Source organism: Falco biarmicus, chromosome 5, assembly GCF_023638135.1.
Source record: "Falco biarmicus isolate bFalBia1 chromosome 5, bFalBia1.pri, whole genome shotgun sequence".
Taxonomy (NCBI): domain Eukaryota; kingdom Metazoa; phylum Chordata; class Aves; order Falconiformes; family Falconidae; genus Falco; species Falco biarmicus.
In genome coordinates, this window is record NC_079292.1 from 64211471 (window position 1) to 64231610 (window position 20140).

Below are 20140 nucleotides of genomic sequence, written 5' to 3' on the forward strand. Positions count from 1 at the left end.
GCAGCCAAAGCAGATTCCTGCAAAACTGCAACAGAGGCTGCTCTGCACTTGGCTTACAACATCCTTAGAGCAGGGATGGTCTCTTCACTCATCATTCAGTGCCTCGCAAAGCAGGGTCAGTGGCCGGACTGGCTCCTCGTCACTGCCTTTAGCAGCAAGAAATAGCACAGCAATGGGAGTCGGCATACACGCAACCCCTGTGGCTTTGCTGCCACACCAAAAGTTCACTTAGGATGAGTTCCTCTGTCTTGATAAACTCACACAATTTTCCCATCAGGAAACTCCATCTCTGAGCCTTTTCCAACAGCCCCTAACAAACACTGCCTTGACAATGATCATCTAAGTATGAGGAAATGTGTGCTGGTGCTCAGCATAATCACGTACCTGATGCACCTCCTGCGGGAGAGGCCAAAAAGGAGATAATACAGAATAAGACATGGACTTGTTTCTTCATCTGTAGTGGATGGAACAGACCCCCATCACCCTTGGTGAGCAGAAGCAAGGCACAAAGCAGTTGCTCAGTGCTGCAAAAAGTCTCCCATGAAAGAAGCACCAATCAGCAGATCAGCATGACTTGGAGCCAAGGCCAGAGGGCCGTCTGTCCCCCCAGGCACTATGTGTGGCAATAGTAACGAAAGCAACATACGCTAGGCAGATTAAAGAGCGGGCCAAAAGCTTCCAAAGCAGCAACACATCAGACGCTGCAACATGGCAACAACCAGGTACCTACCAACACACCCACTGACAACACAGGCCACTTAAGGGGGTAAAGTACCCTAGGAGAGAGACAGATTACTGTGCCTTCACCCTTGAGCAGCAGGGTATACAGGGTGTCCTCAGCATCACCCAGGGGATTATTGTAGGATATCAGCTGGCCCTGCCTAGAAGAGTGGATATTTATCCAAACACACTGGAAGACATGAGGGGGGAAAAAAGAGTCACCTCTGGAATAAAATAGCAGAAAACAATAAGGTACCCTCCAATTAGTCTAAGAGTCAGATAATTTGCTTGGGGTTGATCCCAAGCCCAAATGAACTTCAGAGGTGATGGGATCATCTCTTCCATTAATAAGGTCACCAGAAACAACTTGCAGGCCTGACCCACAGGCATTGCTAGCACCCGATGAGGAAGCTGGGATGGCAGTGATGGAAAATTGCCTCCAGTAGGAAAACAAAAGGTAGTTGATCTCTGCTGAGGTTTGACTCCACGAGACACCAAGAGCTAACATGATAGTTCACTGCAAAGGGCAAGGGGAGCTCCTGTTCTTCCTGCCTCCCCATGCCTCTGCTACGATCAACCACACGTCACTCTGTTTGCTGGCTCAGGCTCTCTATGGAGCACCTCTGTGACCTGCTATAGCTTGCTGAGAGTTTTAGACAAAGCAGCTAATGGAAGGGGTCCAACATGTACCCAGTCTGGTAGAAGGGAGGTGATAAGATTGTGTGGACAGGAGGGAAAGAGGGAAGGAAGTGGAGAGAGAGAACTTGTGAGAGTGTGTGTAGGGATGGGGAAGAGAGACTTGCCAGAGGCTCAGAAGTGTCATCTGAAATGCTCTGCTTTCCTGCCTCGTGCAATGTGACCAGGTCCCTACAAACTGCCTAGAAGAAACTGGAGTAGGACCGAGTTCAGTTAGCAGGCAACCTGAGAAGGACATACATACATCAGTCTGGTACTTCTTGACTGATTGCTGCTTTCTCTAAAAAACACACAAGAATTTTCTACCAGCAATGCCCCACAGCAACCCAAGCCCAGGGCTGCTCCTCCTGGCACGTACATCCTGGAGCAGCATGGCCATAAACAGAGAGAGAAGATGCGGAGCCCCATTTGGAGAGCCTTGCCACTGCAATTTATTCAGTAATGCCTGCCATTGTTTGGGGGGAACAAAGCTGTCATCTGGTATTGTTTCAAAATTAAACTGGGAAAGGAAGGACAGGGGAGGAGGTGGGAGGAAAGAGGGAGGGGAGGGAGCTCTCAAACCTGTTGGCCAGACCCCGGGAAGGATGTGAAGTCTCCCAGCAGAAGCCTCTCGGCGTATCTCCCACATGCACCCGGCCTCACAATTCCCAGGGCCATGTGATAGGGGCTTCCTGCTACCAAGTGAAGCGAGACCTACCCCGACCTCTCTCTTCCAAACAGAGTTCCTGCCTGCTTTGTGTTCGCAAAGAGGCGTTTGTTTACTGATCTATCATTGGCATGCAGGAAACAGCCTTGAAATGAGCTGTAATCATCCGTCTCCAGCAATAGCTGTTTGGCTTTCTTCTAATTTAAGTTTTCCTCCCGCCCCCCCTTTCCCCAATGCCCTCTTCCCCACTTCCGATCAAAACGCTTTTGGATTACGCACATCTGGTTCAGGGCACTGGATACTATGCGACGTTTCCAAAGCAACCGGTGAATAAAAAAGAGGTGCTGACAGTAGGCACGCTCCCACCCCCGAAGGACAGAGAAGCCTTCTAGAGGAATAAGAGCTAAACTCCTTCAGGGAGAGAAAGAAACCAGCTTTGCCCACTGCACTTGGTGCAGCCACCAGATGATACCAAAAGCCAAAGGAGCACCAAATGCCCTGTAGCCTACATCATCAGAAACGTATACAGCCAGCACATGGGTCACACACACGAAGTCTTGCGCCCAGGAAGGTGAGGCTGTGATGGCAGCAAGCTTACCAAGCCTCCTTTCTTTGCTATTTCAATTGTGGGGAATAAACCAAGCCTCCCTCAAAGGGTCTTGTGGTTTGAAGATGGGTATTACTATTGCTGCATGCTGGAGGTCATGTCTCAAGATTTTCTTTGCTCTGTTTACTCTGTACCTCACACAAAAACTGGATCCAAGTCCGTAACTAGATACTAGCCACACCACCAGCACCTATAAACAGTAAGGCTTCACAGCACCTCGGGCAACCCACAGCTGGTCAAACTCTCGTCCAAGAAGAAAAAAAGACACACTGCATTTCTTCTCCTTGGTGCTCACAGAAATGGTCTCTCCAGTTAACTTTCATGAGTAACCCCAAGCAGCCAGCCAAAGCCTGCAAGTAACACCTCTCCGCTCCAGTGCTTTACAGAACAAAGGACGCAACATACAGACAGCGATGAGACAACAATATATAACATACATATATAAAGAACAGGAAGGATACCAAGAAGACAAAACACTAACAGGAAAATTGTGAGTAAGGGGGAGCCAAGAGTTAAAGCCTTCAAGGCTCCCTCCCCCAGCCCTGGCTCTATTTGGAGCCTGTTTCCCTTTGGGGGAAGCAGCAGAGTATTCGTGCTTGTGCGCATACACAGAGGCCACTGTGATGCCCCTGTGCACAGCCCCAGCACCAGGCAGCATTCCTGGGCCTGGGTATGAGCACACTGCCTTCCCGAGGTCCCCAGCAGCAGCGTGACCTGAGGAGGTGAGCCCCTGCAGAGCAGGAAGGACACTAGCCAAGCAGAGACGTGGCTACAGCCAAGAAGGCTAAGACTAGGCTTCCTTGGCAAAACAAGATGCTTGCAGTGGGGGAGTCACTGTTTTGAGGTACCCAATGCCAATCCAGCAGCAAGACAAGGGTTTTCTGAAACGTGAGCTCAGGGTGTTTGACCCAAAGCTCTGTGACATGTGCCATGAGCCTTCCCAAGCTGATAATAGCAACAGTTTCTCCTCAGAGGACTTCCATGAAGTCCACTTCTTTCCTCTCCCAGCCAGCCCTCCAGATGAGCGTACCCCAAGGTCTGGGACAAAAGGCCACCTCCACAACAGCAGAGCTTCTCAGTAGCATTCAGTGAAAAGACAATTCAACTTATGCATGAGAAAGACTTTTTTTACCAAGAGGGTCACTGAGCACCAGAGAGGTTGTGGAGGCTCTATCCTTGGAGATACTCAAAATGCAACTGGAGAGTGTTCTGAACAAGCTGCTCTGTGTAACTCCACTCTGAGCAGAGAGCTGGACTTGGCCATCTCCAGCGCTGCCTTCCCACCTCAGCTACTCTACCACCCTGTGCTGGTCACAGTTAGTTCGGGACAAGGTGAGCTGTCATCTCTTTGCAGGCACCAATTGTTCTGTCCTGGCCACACAAGCCTCCTGTGGGTCAGAGATTAAAGACACTAACAGCAGGATCATTCAGTTCATCACACTCATAATGGGGTCCTAATCGTAGATAGTCAGGCCCAAGTCACTTATTAAATAAAGAAAAGCAGAATAAACTTATGCAAACATATTCATGGAGGACCAGTGACTGGGAAGCTGTAAGCTCCTACAGTATCTTTTAGAGTTAGATCCCACACAGCCTCCTACACCCCTGCCCTACTCTGTCCTAACTTGTCCCTTTGATCTATCATATCTTACACCACAGGGCTTACAATGAGGTCAGGAGAATCCCATGTGTCAAAACAAACTGTATTTTCAAAAAACCCAAGTGGAATCAACGTACTGCAACCTCTCTCTTTGTGCATGCACCCCATGTCAGAGGAACAACGCTGCAATGCAAGGAATGCAGAAATCTGCAGTGTCAGCATTCAGCCTGTGTGCAGAAAAGCTGTGTTGTGTGTTATGTTTTTAATTTTATTATATAATTCATTCTACTGACCTTCTCCCTCGCTAAGCCCACAGAACAAACACTGCCCACTTATAAGTCACTAACCTGATTTAAAGGATTACTACGGTTAAAGGGACTGCCCTGTTTCTCCCTCTCCCTGGGCCCCTGCTCCTCCCTTGGCTGCCGGCAACGTGGTCTCATCCCTGTCCTTGGTAAGGGACATGCCTGATCAGATCTAAGTTGCCATTGACTAAGGGTGTGCCTACGTTTTCCTCCCTTCTTGCTCCTGCTTCCTTTATCAGCTCCAATGCTTTTAAAGCCCTTTCTGAGCTAACATGGGCTAGCAAGCTGGCTAGTTCAACTTACTAAACCAGCAAAGAAATAAAAGCAGGGAAAAGCAAAATGTTTCCTGCTCAGATAGCGATGTCAAGTCACCTGTCATGGAAAACCTGATGAGCGCTGAAGCACATGGAAGGGAGGGGATGAAATCACATTGCTGGGTCAGATACACTCGATATTTTGCTTTCTCCCTCCCTTCAAGGACATTTGTTGCTTACCATATAACCATATAACTAGCAAACTGGGCTGCACAGGCTACAGGCAAAACTACAATTTGTTCTTAGTACAGGGACAAGCAAGATTTCATTTTTCAGGCTTCACAAGCAGCTGTGGGGCCAGCCCCATGGTCCCATGTCTGGCACCCAGGCCAGGGAACACAGAGCTGGCAGCAGCTCTGCTTTCAGGGTTTGTCTGACACGGCAGTGAGCTGGGAAGGGCAGGTGAGTAGGTTCCCAGCCATTTCTCCTTCATTACCTGCCAAATTAAGGAAGAACCCCCTGCAGACATTCATTTCACTTGCTACATTACCCAGATCCACCTGTAGAGCTGCTCCCCTCTGTTGCACTGAAGCAGATCACAGATGCACAGATGACTGTAAGTGCCCAGGCAAGCCTGCCAATTATTTTCAAGTTTGACCCCACCTTCCAAAAAACTTCGCTGTTCTACCCCCACCTCTGTCCTCTCACCTCTTCACACTAGATCCTTGTTACATACCATCTTCCTCACCTACTCCTGCTTGCCCAGACAGCCTGGGTTTAACTGTCTGAGGTCACGATTCGAGTCCCAGTTCCCTCACTCCCTGCTAATGTCATGCCCACTACCAGCTGTCCCAGCCAGGCCCTCTCTGCCCCTCCCCATCACCACTTTCTTTGTATCCCTCTCTTTCCAGACTTGTCCCCTCAAATCATTGCTTAGCCAGTCCTTCTCTACCCACAGCTCCTCCAAATACCTTCCTGCCATCTTAAGGACTTTCTGTGATGGGTTCTAGGTGTAGACTCTTCTTCCCCTCACTTCCCGCTCCCTGCCCAGACTAAGGGCTTTCCCAGATCTACCCAGCCCTCAGCCTTGCCTCAGTTTTCCTTGTCCACCCCTGTCCTACCTCAGTGTCCTACCTTCTGCTCCAGCAGAAACAGCCTCCCCTCCACACTGCAGACTCAGGAAGCCTCCACCATTCAACCTACTACCTTAAAAGCTGCTTCCCTACAGCATCCAGTGTGTGTTTGGTTGTTTGTTTTACTTGCCCTCAGGCCTAGTATCACCAAGAGAAAGCCACCTGACACCAGACTGGCTTAAGCACCTTTTTTCTGCCTGCCCTTACGGGGCAGAACTTGAGCAGCTTGCACAATTCCCCAGGTTTTAGATCCACTACTGCTCTCTCCTGGCTACCAAACACCCTAAACTCCTGGATACAGCTTCTGCATGTCCATAGTGCTTATCTAGAAGATGCTTCTCCACACGGATGGTCTGCACCTACATGCTGAAGACACTGGACTCCAAACATGCATTTCCATTGTCAATATCCTGAGTGGATCCCACACTTTTCCCTCACTGCATACCCACGCATGCACAGTGCAGCAATGATGTCTTCAGAAGCAGAACGACTGCATCTTTATGTCCAAATCATTGACCTTGACTAGGACTGAGGATCTTTCCCTTTCTCCCTAGTCCGGGCTTTGCCTCTACTGGATGCTAGTAAATAAAGCAATTTCTGCCTCTATTCTGCTATGGTGCCAGCGGGATAACTGACGGCATGGGAAAAATAAAGTCCTGGCAGTCTGGTCCCCTGTTTCTGGGCAGATTTATAAGGTCTTGCTAAACCCCAGAAATGTATTCTGTACTGCTGGTCAGGTGGCCAACCTTTGGCTCTGAACTGCAGGTGGCATGTATCCATCCACATATGACTCCCAGGCTGGGGCTTTATCATAGGCCCAGTGTTAGGATTGCACTGGCAAGACTCCGCTTGGAAAGAAACGAACCCTGGTGGGTCACCCTGGGTCTCAACTGCATCCTTAGGCCATCCCTGCTCTGTTGTAAAGCAGCTGGACCTCTGAGAAACTACTCTCACCTCCTGTCTATTACTGCCTTCCACCACCCATTTGCTGCAGGTTGCAGGCCAAGCTCCACAGGGATAGCTCCAGCATCAGCTGCCTGGCACAGGGAGTTGGAAGGACAGGACATTTGGGAACAAGGTAACTACTGAAGAAGGTAGCTGCTAAAAACAAAAACCTCTGCTGACAATGTGCCAGACGACATTTTCTTCTCACAGAGCCTTGGAAAAGTTAAGGTAGAGATGACACAGGAGTGGCCAAGGACAATTCCTGATCAAAACAGCATGTAACACTTCTGTTTCAAAGCACAGGATTAGCCTTCATAAAAGACAAGCCTGATGTACTTTCTAACATAGGGGAAATGGCACATTTTTCTCACCTAGCTTCACTCTTTGAAACAGCTGAAACATTTTGGCTGAAGGCTTTCAGAAGTAATTCAGCCAGAGGCAACGCTCAGCATGAAAAACTGCAGACTGAAACAAAAAAAAAAATGACCTGAGGACAGAAATAAAAAACAGGGTCTCACAATGTGAATTGTCTTCTGTTAAAGGTGGGGCACGTTGCACCCACTATTATTAAACTCGTCCCACATTTCCTATTGTCTTATTTTCCCTTTGTTCCTCCCTCTAAACACATAATAAACAAAAAAAGCTCAACAACTCAAAGGGTATTCAACATCCCTCCAGTTTCCTTCAGGCAACCACACCCTCAGCTGGAAAACACAGCATTTCCAGGGTTAGCAGCGAGATGTTACATGACCATGTCAAACAAAACAGCAAGCTCTTTTTCCAATTCACTGCTTGCAAGCACAGATTAAGTCCTGCAGGTGTAGAAGGTAAATACCGTTATTCTTTGTGTGGCAAGTACGGTTTGTATTACTGCTTAGAGACACAATGAGTCTTCACTCCGGCAGGTAAGTTAACAAATACTATGAAAATATTAACATGGGAAGGAAGAGAAAGACTCAGTTACTACCCAACTGGGCTGCTAAAACGAAGTCTAATGACAACGTTTAGTGGAATGACATGTTTCAGGCTAAGTTTTCTACAAGGAAGTAATGAACAATTTTTTTTTAAAAAAATACAATTCCAGATGGAGAAACCAAGACCCTGGGAAGTGAAGGCAGGAGTAGAGGACAGCTCTTCTGTGATGGTTCTTGGCAATACTAGACCATCTCCTTGTGTTTTAGATCTTGCATTAGTGCAAGTCCACACAGTGGGGTTCCTCAGCCACTTTCAAACTGGGATACTATTTACTTATGCTTTGCAGCCTAATAAATGAAAATTCAGTTAGTTTAAGTCAAGGCTGAAGAAGACATTAGCGGTGAATCCCACATTACTGAAGCGAACATGAGCTTGGTGATGACATCAGTGGAGCCAGTGTTTCATATACCTGTTTTCTTTGGCTTTGAAACTACTCACATACAAGATGACTGTAGTCAATATGGACTAAAACAAAAGAAATATGGACCAGATTTACACAAGCACACGTTTGCCAGCAGTACTATCAGCCACATGGAGAGGCAGGATTCCTAGCAGATGCAGTGGCTTCAGTCCCCGACAAAGACAAAACTACATTGGCAAATGCACGTTTCTACCAGCGTAGCCAACTGGTGTAGATACTTTCTCTCCTTTAAGAGGAATGCTGTGTTACAGATACACCAGTCCTACTACAACAGTAAATCACTTCTAGTGTAAAAAGAATTGGAAAGAATTCAGGGTTATTTTTACGCTTATAAGAAACCCAAACATTTGACAGTATAGGAAACAACCTGCCACTAAAACACAGTGTTCAGCTCATGAACCACACTGGAATTAATTTTCGATGTGGTGAGATAACCTCTGCTATTCTAGCATAAACAGGACCCAAAGAGGTCCCTTCGAGGAGCAACTCTGCAAAAAGTTTCCTGGCAGGAAGACAAATTGTCTCACATTCAGAAAGGAAATGAGAGCATTAAAACGAAGAACCTCAACTTCTTCCAAAATAAGTTATCATCAGGGAAGACAAACAGAGCCTCAGCAAATCTCTCCTTCGGTGGCCTTCACCCTGCAGGATGCTGGCTCTTGCCCCTCCTGATGAGGATTTAGCACACAGCTTCCAGAATCGCCCATCGCTACAACCTTGGGGCACCATCTGCAGAGCCCTGGTAGCTGCGTGCTCCAGCAGACCTTCCTGTACAAGTTCCGAGTCCATGACCTGCCACTACAGTCTGTCTCTATTAAGCATCATCTTTTGAACGCAAGCAAAAAGTCACCTGTAGATTCCTTTCTGGTTCCGAAGACCCTGCCTTGCTCAACGTCCTCTTTCCTCCCACCCTTGCTCTCCCACGTATCTTAGCCACCACAAATGCAGGACCTGCTTATTGCAGATCTTATTCCTTATTGAAATCTTTCAACCACAGCACAGCACACCATCCCCTCATTCAGCTTTCCTCAGCAAAAAGCAGGGCCCAGGCAGCACGTGAGCCGCCAAAGATTTACCCATCACGGGGAGGAAACCTGCACAGCTCCAAAGAAAAACCTCTGCAAAAAGGGCTTGCATTTATTTATTTTTCCAGGAGGAAAGCTGCTCTCTGTGGGTGTGTGCGTGCATGTGTGCGTGTGCTTGTCAGGACAATAGGAAAAAGGACATTGGAGCAGAGCTGCCAGGAAACAGTCGGCCATCTGCCCGTATGGAGAGCAGTTTTTCCTTTTCTTTTGTACTAAGAGGAATGTAGCTGAGAGCCGCCATCCGCCCGCGCTGGGAGGAAATCTGAGAGCCTGTGCTCTGCCAGGGAGAGGAAGGTGGGGGAGGGCGCACGCCCGGGCCGTGTGGTTAAGCGGTCATTGCGCTCACGGCCAATAAAAGTGGGGAAAAACACCCTAACCAAAACCCCCAAATCGTAGGGAAAAATCGCTCTTCCACCGCCACCCTTTCACTCTCACATGCGGTTTGATACTCTCTCCCCGGGTGATCCCGAGCACAGGAACAGCTGACGGGGCTCGGCAGAGGAGGGTGTCAGCAGGGCAAGGGCCTGGGGAAGAACAAGGGTTTCCCCCTGCGCTGACACCTGGCATCCCCGGAGGAGAAAGCAACACAAACAGAAAACCAGCCCACATCCCTTGTGGCTTGTCGGCCTGCGCCCTCTCGGTAACCGGGCACTTGGCAACCTGAGCACCAAAGAGCTTGAGGAAGGACCCTCTGCTCTTTTGGCTCCCCAAACCACCAGACAAGGGTAGAGCACAAGAAGCAAACCCATTGCATATAACCATCCACACATTCTTCCCCAAGGGCTTTGGTACAGCTTCTGACTACAAAAGAAAACTATGTAACAGGAGGGGAAAGAGATCTGATCTCCTGGTACTGTCAGGCAAAAATGCTGGCTTGGTGGTACATTCTTCCACCACCTTTGTGGCAGAAGAGCCCTAGGGAAATAAATAAAGGTAAAATTTTCAGAAGTGACTACATGACTTTGAAGTTTAAGACCCATTTTCAAAGCCAACTGAGGATCAGATTTTTTTAAAAACAAACACTGTAGAAGTGGCTAACATTTTCAAAGAACTGTAAGCACATGTTCCTTATTCACTGATTGCAACAGGGGAAGTTGTCTAGGTATCGCTAGGAAAATTGAGAGAACATCTATCTGCATCTGTGTGTGCCTGCATAACTTGCAAACTGGCACTTATCAGGTGCCACATCCAGTTCCCCACAGCCAGCAGAACTCGCTAACATGGGAGATGTCCAAGATTACAGGTCACAGGCCTGGAAGAGGGCACTTCCAGAACTGATTAATTGAGGCATGGTCTAAAGAGGTTCCACCTCCCAGCAGCTTGGAAGATGGACAGACTGACTCAGTGACACTCTGCACCTCTGCATATCTAAGTCAGATCTGGACTACCACCCACACAACCCAGTCCCTTTTAGAAAAGAGACTCAGGTTTCCAGACTCTGTTGTGACTTTTTAAACATTTTACTTCTCATAAAAACAAAATCATTGGTGTAGCACACCTGTTTGACCTGAAGAAAATTCTTCGGCTGCTTCTCCCTTGGATGACAGACAATGGTAACAAGTATAAACAAAGCAGAGACTTGATACAAGGAAAAATCTTTTTCACCATGAGGATAACAGCTCTGGAACAGCCCTGCTGTCCTCATCTCCGGAGGTTTGCAATACCCAACCAGACAAAGCCCTGAGCAAGCTGGTCTGAGCTCAGTCCTGAACTTCTTTGAGCAGGAGGCTGGAGCAGAAAGATACCTCCTGCAATCCCTTCTAACGTGGATTATCCCATGATGACCCGTCATTAATTACTGTAAGAGAACATTCACTCTCATTTCCTCTGTGGAAAACAAACAAACAAAATACAAAACCTGCAAAAAATACTCCCCTTCAAAACACTATTAGTAGGTGCCCCACCCCCCAATATTTTTGCTTTTCTCCAAGTGACCATCAAGCGAGCAATAAAAAATGGCTGCTAAAACAAGATAAACAGTTACACTATCCCTAACACATTTCCATGGTCTTTTGTCCCTACTAATTCTGTAGTGCCTAACCAACTTCAACAGTTTGGTGGAAGCTATTAGGGAGGCCACAAATCCACCAGCAAGGCTGCCTTGGCAAATACTGACAAGTGCTGTAAATTCTTACTATTAGAAAAAGAACATATTTTCTTCCCAAATTCATTCCACTTTCAGAGAGATCAGGATACAATTTTTTTAAAAGCTTAAAGTTATTTCATAACTAAATTAAAAAAAAAACAAAAAACAAAGAAAACAAAACTGAGAAATACTGAAAGCATTTATTTGGACGATGTGGGTTTTTTCTTTGCTGAAGCATTTCTTTGGGTTTCTCATAGCAGAAAACCTAGAAAATAGCGAGTATCAAACAAGCACATATTGTTCAATACTGTCTTCCAAGGGATGTGCTAAAGGCAGTACATACTCTAGAGGACTTTAATTTTCATTGTTTACTTTCTTTCATATATATCAGACTGTCTGATAACTGAGCAGAAGCATAGCACCCACGTACAATTCCTCCATCAAGCCCTTACTTCACAACTGAAGCAGAGTTTTTCTTACAGAAGCTTCCAACCCAGAGAACGTGCATCCAAGTTTTGTATTCCAGGGTAACCACAAGGGTATACTCCACCCAAGATGCTTGAATGTTGTCCTGGACTGGGCCCCAATACTGTTTATTGTGCACAGGAAAAACTCATTACTACAAAGCAGCCAGCACTGAATGCATTTCACAAGGGCGCATTTTACAGGACCCAGAACAAACTATCAAAGTAGGAGTCTCCTGGAGTCAAACCCTTTGCAGAAGCCCTTATCCCCTGAACTATTCAATAAACATCATCCCCTTTCATCTTAAATGCTCATAAACATCTCATTTCCAGTCCAATGCAAAGAGAAATCCTAGCTGTACTGAAGATAGCAATTTGACTCCAGTGATTATGGTGTGGCTTGCATTTCACCCACTAAACCCTCCACACTCATTTCTGCTCCTCACCAACACAGGTCTACCTACAGAACCTCAAGCATAGCCTCCTCAGCTCAAGTCCTATCATAAAACCTCTCCAGAGAGGACAAGTCTTACAGGTCCTCCTTAAAAAAATACAAGTGTTTCCCGCCAGGTGAGAGACAAGGTCTCTCACAGTAGATGACCAGCACTAGGAGAGAGGTGACCTACTAGGTACAACACCCTGGTGATACACAGGTTCCTCTGTGAAGTTCCTATCCCCACTGCCCCAAAAATCACACTCAGCTCTAAAGGTCTGGCTCAGGAAAGAGGCTGTCCATAAATGCTTTTCTCCCTGCAGAAGATGGTGAATTCAACAAATGCACGTTCTCTAGCTTAGACACCCTATGAGCAGGCCAGTCAGGTATTCCTCACCAGAACCACCATCTTCATGCAAAGGTAGAAGCTGCACTACATTGCTTCAATTATCATGGCTGAACACAATGGATCTTTTGATAACTAGATTTTCTTTATTGAAAAGAATGTCTACAGACATTACTGGCAAACTAAACCTAAACTCGATCTTTTAGGGGAAATTCCCCAAATATTTTCTTCAATTAGAAGAAGTGCAAGAAGAGCTTATGTAATGCTATACTTGATTTACTTCTTGGCTGGTAAGAAAAATATTTGGCATTCAAGTAGGCGTTCTTCTTCCCATCTCTTCCACATGTAATAACTCAAACATTCAGATTTAGTTAATAAAAACTGTCATCCACTTCTCCAAGTGGGTTCACTGCATTCATATTAAAAAGAAAATAAGACAGAGGAGAAATTTTGGCACTAGAAATAGGTTAGCAAGAAGTTATCTTTGCTTATATGCCTTCCCAAGCAAAAAGAATATTAGAGATACATACTGTTTGTAAATACAGTTAGCATACAAAACTAAGAAATCACTTTTCTTTAGACCTTCTTCACACAAATCTGACTTTTTATGACAGGTAAAAATGATATGAGTAAGAAATCAGTCCTACAAGTCATATCTTTGGCAAGACTGACCTTTCAAAATATCGTACACTGAGATAAGAGTAAGCAGTTTATATGGCAAAAATACTCCCAGATACCTCGGATCAACACAATTTTCTACACAGGACCTAAACTGGAACAGTGGGCCAGTCCACCTCAGCTAAGTCTTGATGTCCACACATGAGCTACCGCTCTTTAATACTTGCAAGAGATAATCTGTGCTCTAGAAGTAAACTTTTCCTGGGACAGCCATCTCACAAACTCTGAACTGTCCGGTAAAGGCATCTGTTTCTCTTACCTGATCAGAAAGGGTCCAAAACCTAACTTATTTGGGCAAGGTGCACTCACAAACCTGAAATACAGCTGTATAGTTTCAGCAACTCAATTTGCATAAAGCACAAACAGGTTTGAGTGTTGCTGGATGAGTAAATTACTTGTGGTTTCTGATCAACTGAAACAATTTTTGCCAAGTTCGATCTAAATTTGGTATGCCAAAAAAACCCCAAGCAAACCAACAACAGAGAGAGAAACTTCCAAGAAAATGTTTGATGTAATCTGAAGGAAGCTTACAAGAGTCAGGTTCTTTACTGTGAAGTTATATGACCTACTTAAATTTAGCTAGATGGGGGGGGGGGTGTCTTTATGCAAATTTGCTTTATTCTGCATTCAAGGATTTCATGGTAATTCCTACCAAAGTCTCCTCCACTGAGAAATATTGTTCATAAGTTTAAAAAGAAAAAAAGTTACATTTGCAACAGAAACAGTGAGGCAGCTGAACTTCTTAAGTTCTTCACAAAAAAAAAAAAAGGGTTGTCGATTAAAAAAAACCCAACACCTGGAAACAGGTAATTTTTTTTTTTTTTACTTAAAAAGAGAAAGAAAAATCAACATAATCCAAGGTCAGGCTTGATATTTCAAAAACCAATCTTTACCAGGAACCTGCAGTAAAAATAAAGTACTACTACTGAATGCATCCAGAAGAGGGAAAAAAGCTGGTGAAAGGGCTGGAAGCCATGTCCTATGAGGAATGGCTAAGGACTTTGGGCTTGTCTAGTTTGGAGAAGAGGAGGCTGAGGGGCAACCTCACTGCTCTCTACAGCTTCCTGAGGAGGGGGAGTGGAGAGGGAGGTGCTGGTCTCTTCTCCCTGGTACCCAGTGACAGGGGGTGTGTGGATGGTTGAAAGCTGCCCCAGGGGAGGTTTGAACTGGACATTAGGAAGCACTTCTTTACTGAGAGGGTGGTCAAACACAGGAACAGGCTTCCTAGAGAGGCGGTCAACGGCCCAAGCCTGTCAGTGTTTAAGAGGCATTTGGACAACAACTTTAACTTTCGGTCAGCCTTGAATTGGTCAATCAGTTGGACTAGATGATCATTGTAGGTCCCTTCCAACTGCAACAGTCTATTCTATTCTACTAACTATAATAATAAAAATCCAATGGAAGGCTGCCTTGAGCATGAATGAGCAGAGGGACTGGGATCAGCATATGTGAATAGTTTGAAGAACAGAAAAGCTAGAATTTTTATTTCTACAGCGATTGCTGGTCAGAGCTGAAGTCCTTCACTGCTCTGACAATGCAAATGTCTGTTTCTGATAATATTTCCTCATTTCTTTGGATCAGGAAAATAATTTTACCCCATGCAAGCAAACATTAAGCAAGTGGGACATGAAGCAATATATTGCATGTCAGAACAAGTTAGTTTAAAAAAACCCAACCCCATTGAATTCTGACAATGTTTTATGAAATTTGTGCCTTTTAGAGGCAATCCTATTTTTCCTTGAAATACACCCAAATGTCTTTCTTTGACTAGTATTGGAATTCAGGAATTTAACAGGGGAAACCTTGGTTTCCTACTGAATTTGTGTACACTAAATCATCCTACAAGGAAAGTTTCTTACTTAGAGGATACCTAAAAGGCAAGCTTCAGGACAGAGTTAAGTGGCAATAGCCATGAGTATCTTTCACCAACACAAGTACAGGACTGTTGTATGTGAGAGGTGACACTGTGGCAAAACTTCAACTTGGAGTCACTCATCACAATCTCAGGGGACAGAGGCAGAAACCTAATGCAAAACACAGTTATCACATGTTGATTTCCCAGTAGGAAAACTCTCAGCCTCTCTCACAGTTTGACAAAGCCGAAAAATGGCAGCCAGCTAGATCAGGGCTTCCAACATCATCTGGAAAAAGCTCAATACCTTACTCATCTCTTTTCAGTAAGAAATTCTCTTGCAGAATCTGACTACAGATTGCCGCACACACAGCCTAGCATAGCAAGGCAGGGAAAAACAGATTCTCAATTACAGCCTGATCCCAAACTCCCTGAACTCACGGAAAAGCTCCCATGAACTTCAGTAGGCTGTAGAGGATGCTTCAGGGTCTGTTTTGGCCAGATGCTGATTTCTGAAGTGCTACATGTGCTGAAGAAGACACCCTTCTCAATTTTACTACGAGGCATTTATTTCCCTTTGCTACTATGCCACTCCAAGCTCTGGATAACCCAAGACTCCTCTCTTACCCAGAAGAAAACATGACGCCTATATTCACCGCATGCTTTGCAGCTGAAATACGTTGTATTTTTGTGTGTGGAAAATCTACACATCTTCGGGGGGGCTTAACATTTTTAAAGGAAAAGCTCCAACAGTCTGAAAAGTCTCTGGGAGCTCTTTCTTTTTTAATTTAGCAAGGTAGTGTTTGGCTGACACTAGCAAGTAAACTCATATTTTTAAAGTGCCCTCACAGTGCCCTGTGAAATTTGCCATTTCCCTCCATGACAGTCAGCACTATCTATCACGAGAACATAATCCCCTAGGAGACCCGAGCCCCTTCGCTGCTCTCCTCTGCAAACAGATGTGTGCACGTTCCCCAGCTCTGAAAGTCACGGCCAGCTTTTGGCAAAGAACTACAGCAGCTGCACATCTGCAGACGGGAAAAGCTTTCAGCAAAAAATACAGAGGGGGATCTCATCCTCCCCCCCGCCTGCAAAGCAAGCTCAGCATTTGTTCCTCTCCAGATGACACCCTGATGGGTTCATTTAATCATTCACATATGCATGCCTATTCACAATGCTAGCAAAATACCAGGGCTGTGACAGCATCTCACCTGAACTGCTCACAGTAACACAGCTTGTCAGCAAGCACTTGGCAAGAAGTCTCACAGGAAATTAAGAGGAAAGCAATGTTCAAGGACATTGCTAATATAAAATGATTCTGCAGAATACAGCTGAGTGTGAGAGACACCACTTGTGATGAGGAAGACACCTAAGCAGGTGTTTAATTTTAAGCTTATGCTCAAAGCCCACTATCTTCAATTAGATTGCACGAAGCCCAGCCTAACTTCCCTGAGCAGGAACGATGTACTGCACTGGCAGCCAAAGTGTTCTGCTGGGTGGATTTAAGCATGCGCTTAGACCTACACGTCTGCTTGAACAATTTGCCCAAGTGGGGGTACCATACAGAATATTTAAGCATAGCAGGATCACAGAAACACTTCACCACTTTAATTCCCGAAGGGAAATTTAATTAAAACACAGAGCATCTAGCCATTTAAAATTATTGTGGTTACAAAGAGCAGTAAGTCCTTGCCCTCTGAAACAGTCTCTCTGGTGGATTGCCGGAGTCCCCAGTAAGTTTCTGGAAACACAACTTAGGTGCCTGAACTTGGTCAGGAGCCATCTGCTCTCAGGGATCTGCAGGATCAGGAGTCTCAGTGCCTGGCAAGGTCCCACCCAGAACTCTTTCATCCACTTCCAAGTGAGGTGGCACCCTTCCCCACTCAAGCTGCCCCTAACTATCATCAGCTCTCAACTTCTGAAGTGTCTGGCCCAGATTTTCAAATGAGCTCACAGCCAAGCTTTTCCAACTGCTTCTTTGAGATCAGATTTGCTCCCAGGCACAGTCTCCTCCTGCACGGGTATCTAACCAAGGCAAGACCCTTCCAAGCAAGGCCAGAACCCCATATCCTGAACTGTTCGGCAAATCTGATAACTTACCATGATGCTTAATGAGGAACTGGGCACAGGAAAATACAGCTGCCAGCACCTACTTGCAGAACCTATCTGTACACTAGTCTCAATCCAGATCGATAGCTCTCTACTGTACATGTGCTAAAAGGAACAAGAGCAGTGAAACAAACCTCCATCAGCATTAGCAATACTATTTTACAGAGGAGACAAGGCAATGCTTGCTGCAGTAAAGGATGCCACACTTGAAAACAAATGCCCCTCTAATGGCTCACACAGTGGCATCTGCCTTATTAGTGGCACAGCACCAGCAGCAACTCACAAACCTCACCTCAGGCATCAGAGAGCGCCAAATAACAACTAACTTACCCGTCTAGCTTCCTCCCTTTTGCCTTGTACTCTGACCTTCCATCATGCATCTCAAAATGATCCATGCCTCATACCCACACTTCTAGGTGAAGCCTTGTCAGTGATGCACGTGAAGCCAACTGCGTGAAGAACCCAGGGGATGGCTAGGCCCATCTGTTAGAGGCTTTTCTCTGCGTGGGTTGGTATTTTTATTTTAACTCCCTCTGCTTCTGGGCCCCCTCTCTTGTCTCTTGCCCCTCCCATCTCCCTCTCTCTGCTCATGAGGACAGAGTTTCCATCCTGGCTCTGGGCCAGCACATGTACGGGCAAACGCAGCGCTCAGGAAAAGCCATCTTCTGCTCCCTTTCATCGCATAAACACTGCCAGTTCCCAGCCCAGGAGCACAGGGCTGAGCAAGAGCTTCGGCTGCAACGCAGAGGGGACTGAGGACCAGCAGCTCCTGCCCGGGCTGAACACGGTAGCCTAGCTGCAGGTCAACTGCCTCATCTCCTGTCCCCCTTGCTTCTGATGAGCAATCTGAGGCTTTACCCCAACTACCCATGAGTCGCTTGTCAGACGGCCGACACAGATCTCTCGCATTCAGTGAAGGACACGTGTAACAGCACATAAACAGGAAACATTCAGCCAAATGTACAGAGGCATACTAACTCACTCCTACCAAGTTTAAGTGGTAAAAACTGACCTTTAATCACCACTGTAACTATTAAATCTGCCCTGTTAAATCCCCGTATACCAGCTGCAGCTGGTTTCCCTAACCTGGAGAGGGGAATAAGCACTGAAACAAAGGATGAAGATTATACCAGCACTCACAGCGTTCATTCCAGTAGGACAACTACACTTTCAAGCTTCTAACTTCTCAACTACAATTGACTTCCCCTCAGCTTTACCATGGGACAGCATTATTTGCAGAAAAGATGGAAAAAAGGTTCTTAATACATGTTATCTGCATTAAAGAAAGGAGTCCTAGGATTTCAAACCTCTTGATTTCTCGTGAGCCCCCTTTTGAGGTCTTTGTTGCACACACATAGTGCCCCACATTTGACCAGCAAATATTTAGGCAACATTTACCTCAAAACAGTACAAACCCAGGGGGTTTCAGCATAGGATTACCCTGGCCATCACACCAGGATTATTCCAAGAGCACTACCTCTGTTGGCAACTGCAATGTTGACAGCCTGGAACCACATGATATGGTTCAGAGCTGCTCAGAGCCATCTCAGCACAGGAGGGACAGGACCATCATGATGGCAGAGCCCCAAAAGGTGTTTCACTGCAGGTTCTATGCCGTGAGCTCCCGGCTCAGTAAATAACATGAGCTGGTAAAGACTCACATAAGCAGCAAGCAAGTATCCATTGCTTCGATCAGGAACCAGACTGGGGATTTACGACTTTCACCTCATCAGTCCCATGTCTACAGACAGAGTACCTTGTCCCAGTTGGGTGGTGAACCATGTAAAGGTTGGGACAGATCTTGAATAGGTCTGGCCTGTAAGACCTGAAGTATTTACTTATCTAAGGTAGCGATGATGCCTTTTCATGCTATATCGACAACAGGGACCTTCAACTTGTCCTCAGCCTGTTCTGTGCCAGGCTTCCACCCGAGGACACGGTCCTCGGTTGAAAATCCAGGTTGTAGAGGGTCAGCAGCTCCAGGGACTCTAGCTTCTTTCTTCTCTTCGGCACTCAGGTTCAGGATCACCCAAGGTGCCTGCAGAAGCCTATATTTCAAATGCACAGCCTTCATGAAGTCAGGAGCCCGGAGTTCAGTCATACAGTGTACACAAGGCTGACCACAGACACAGAGAATGAAAAGTGGTCTTCACTAAAACCTGGGCTGAAGCCACCAGCAAATGGCATGCATATTCACGCATTTCAGCCTTTGCTTTCATTTCCAGTAGTTGGTAAAGCTGCTTAGAGGTGGAAAGGAGAGAAAAATCCCATAAGCAAGATGTGTGCTATTGTGCTTTCCACTGCACTTCAGAGATGCAATCAGGAAAACACTGTCTCTTCTCCAGCCCGGAGTAAAACAGTGCCTACAGATCAGTACCCCTCCGATGCAATGTACATGAGCTCTATCTAGGCAAAACTGAGCTCACTCATTGTCAGAACTCAAATGCAACAAGGAATTTCTTTCTAGCTATGTCCCACTCCCTTCCTCCCTGTGGAGAGCGTTCTCAGTCTTAAGGAACTGCGATGCAAGTTCATTAAAAGTCCTATTTCAGCATTTCCTTCATAGTAGAGGCCTCTTCCAGCCAGCTCTTGGGATCCCGCCAACAGACATATCAGCCACTAGTACTTAAATCCTTCCGCTAAAAAAATGCTTCCCCAAAGAGCTTATACCCCAGTTCTGGATGCCTACGAGAGCTGATCATCACAATTAACCAGCTTCAACAAGAGTTTAAGAGAGGTACTTCTCCTCTCTGATGGGCTTAATGATGCACTACAGAACCTTTTC

At 46.0% G+C, this 20140-nt stretch overlaps 1 protein-coding gene across 3 annotated transcripts in view; it reads right to left on the bottom strand.

Annotated features, from left to right (window-relative positions):
• DENND2A (DENN domain containing 2A) overlaps nucleotides 1-20140 on the bottom strand; it is a 60180-nt gene that overhangs the window by 37271 nt on the left and 2769 nt on the right. Inside the window, exon 1 of one of the 3 annotated variants that reach the window (XM_056340312.1) lies at nucleotides 17686-17845. The exons of the other annotated variants lie outside the window; for them this stretch is intronic. The gene's annotated coding sequence lies outside the window, so the exon portion shown is untranslated. Of the gene's footprint in view, nucleotides 1-17685; nucleotides 17846-20140 lie in introns of those variants that run through there. 3 annotated transcript variants of the gene reach the window in all.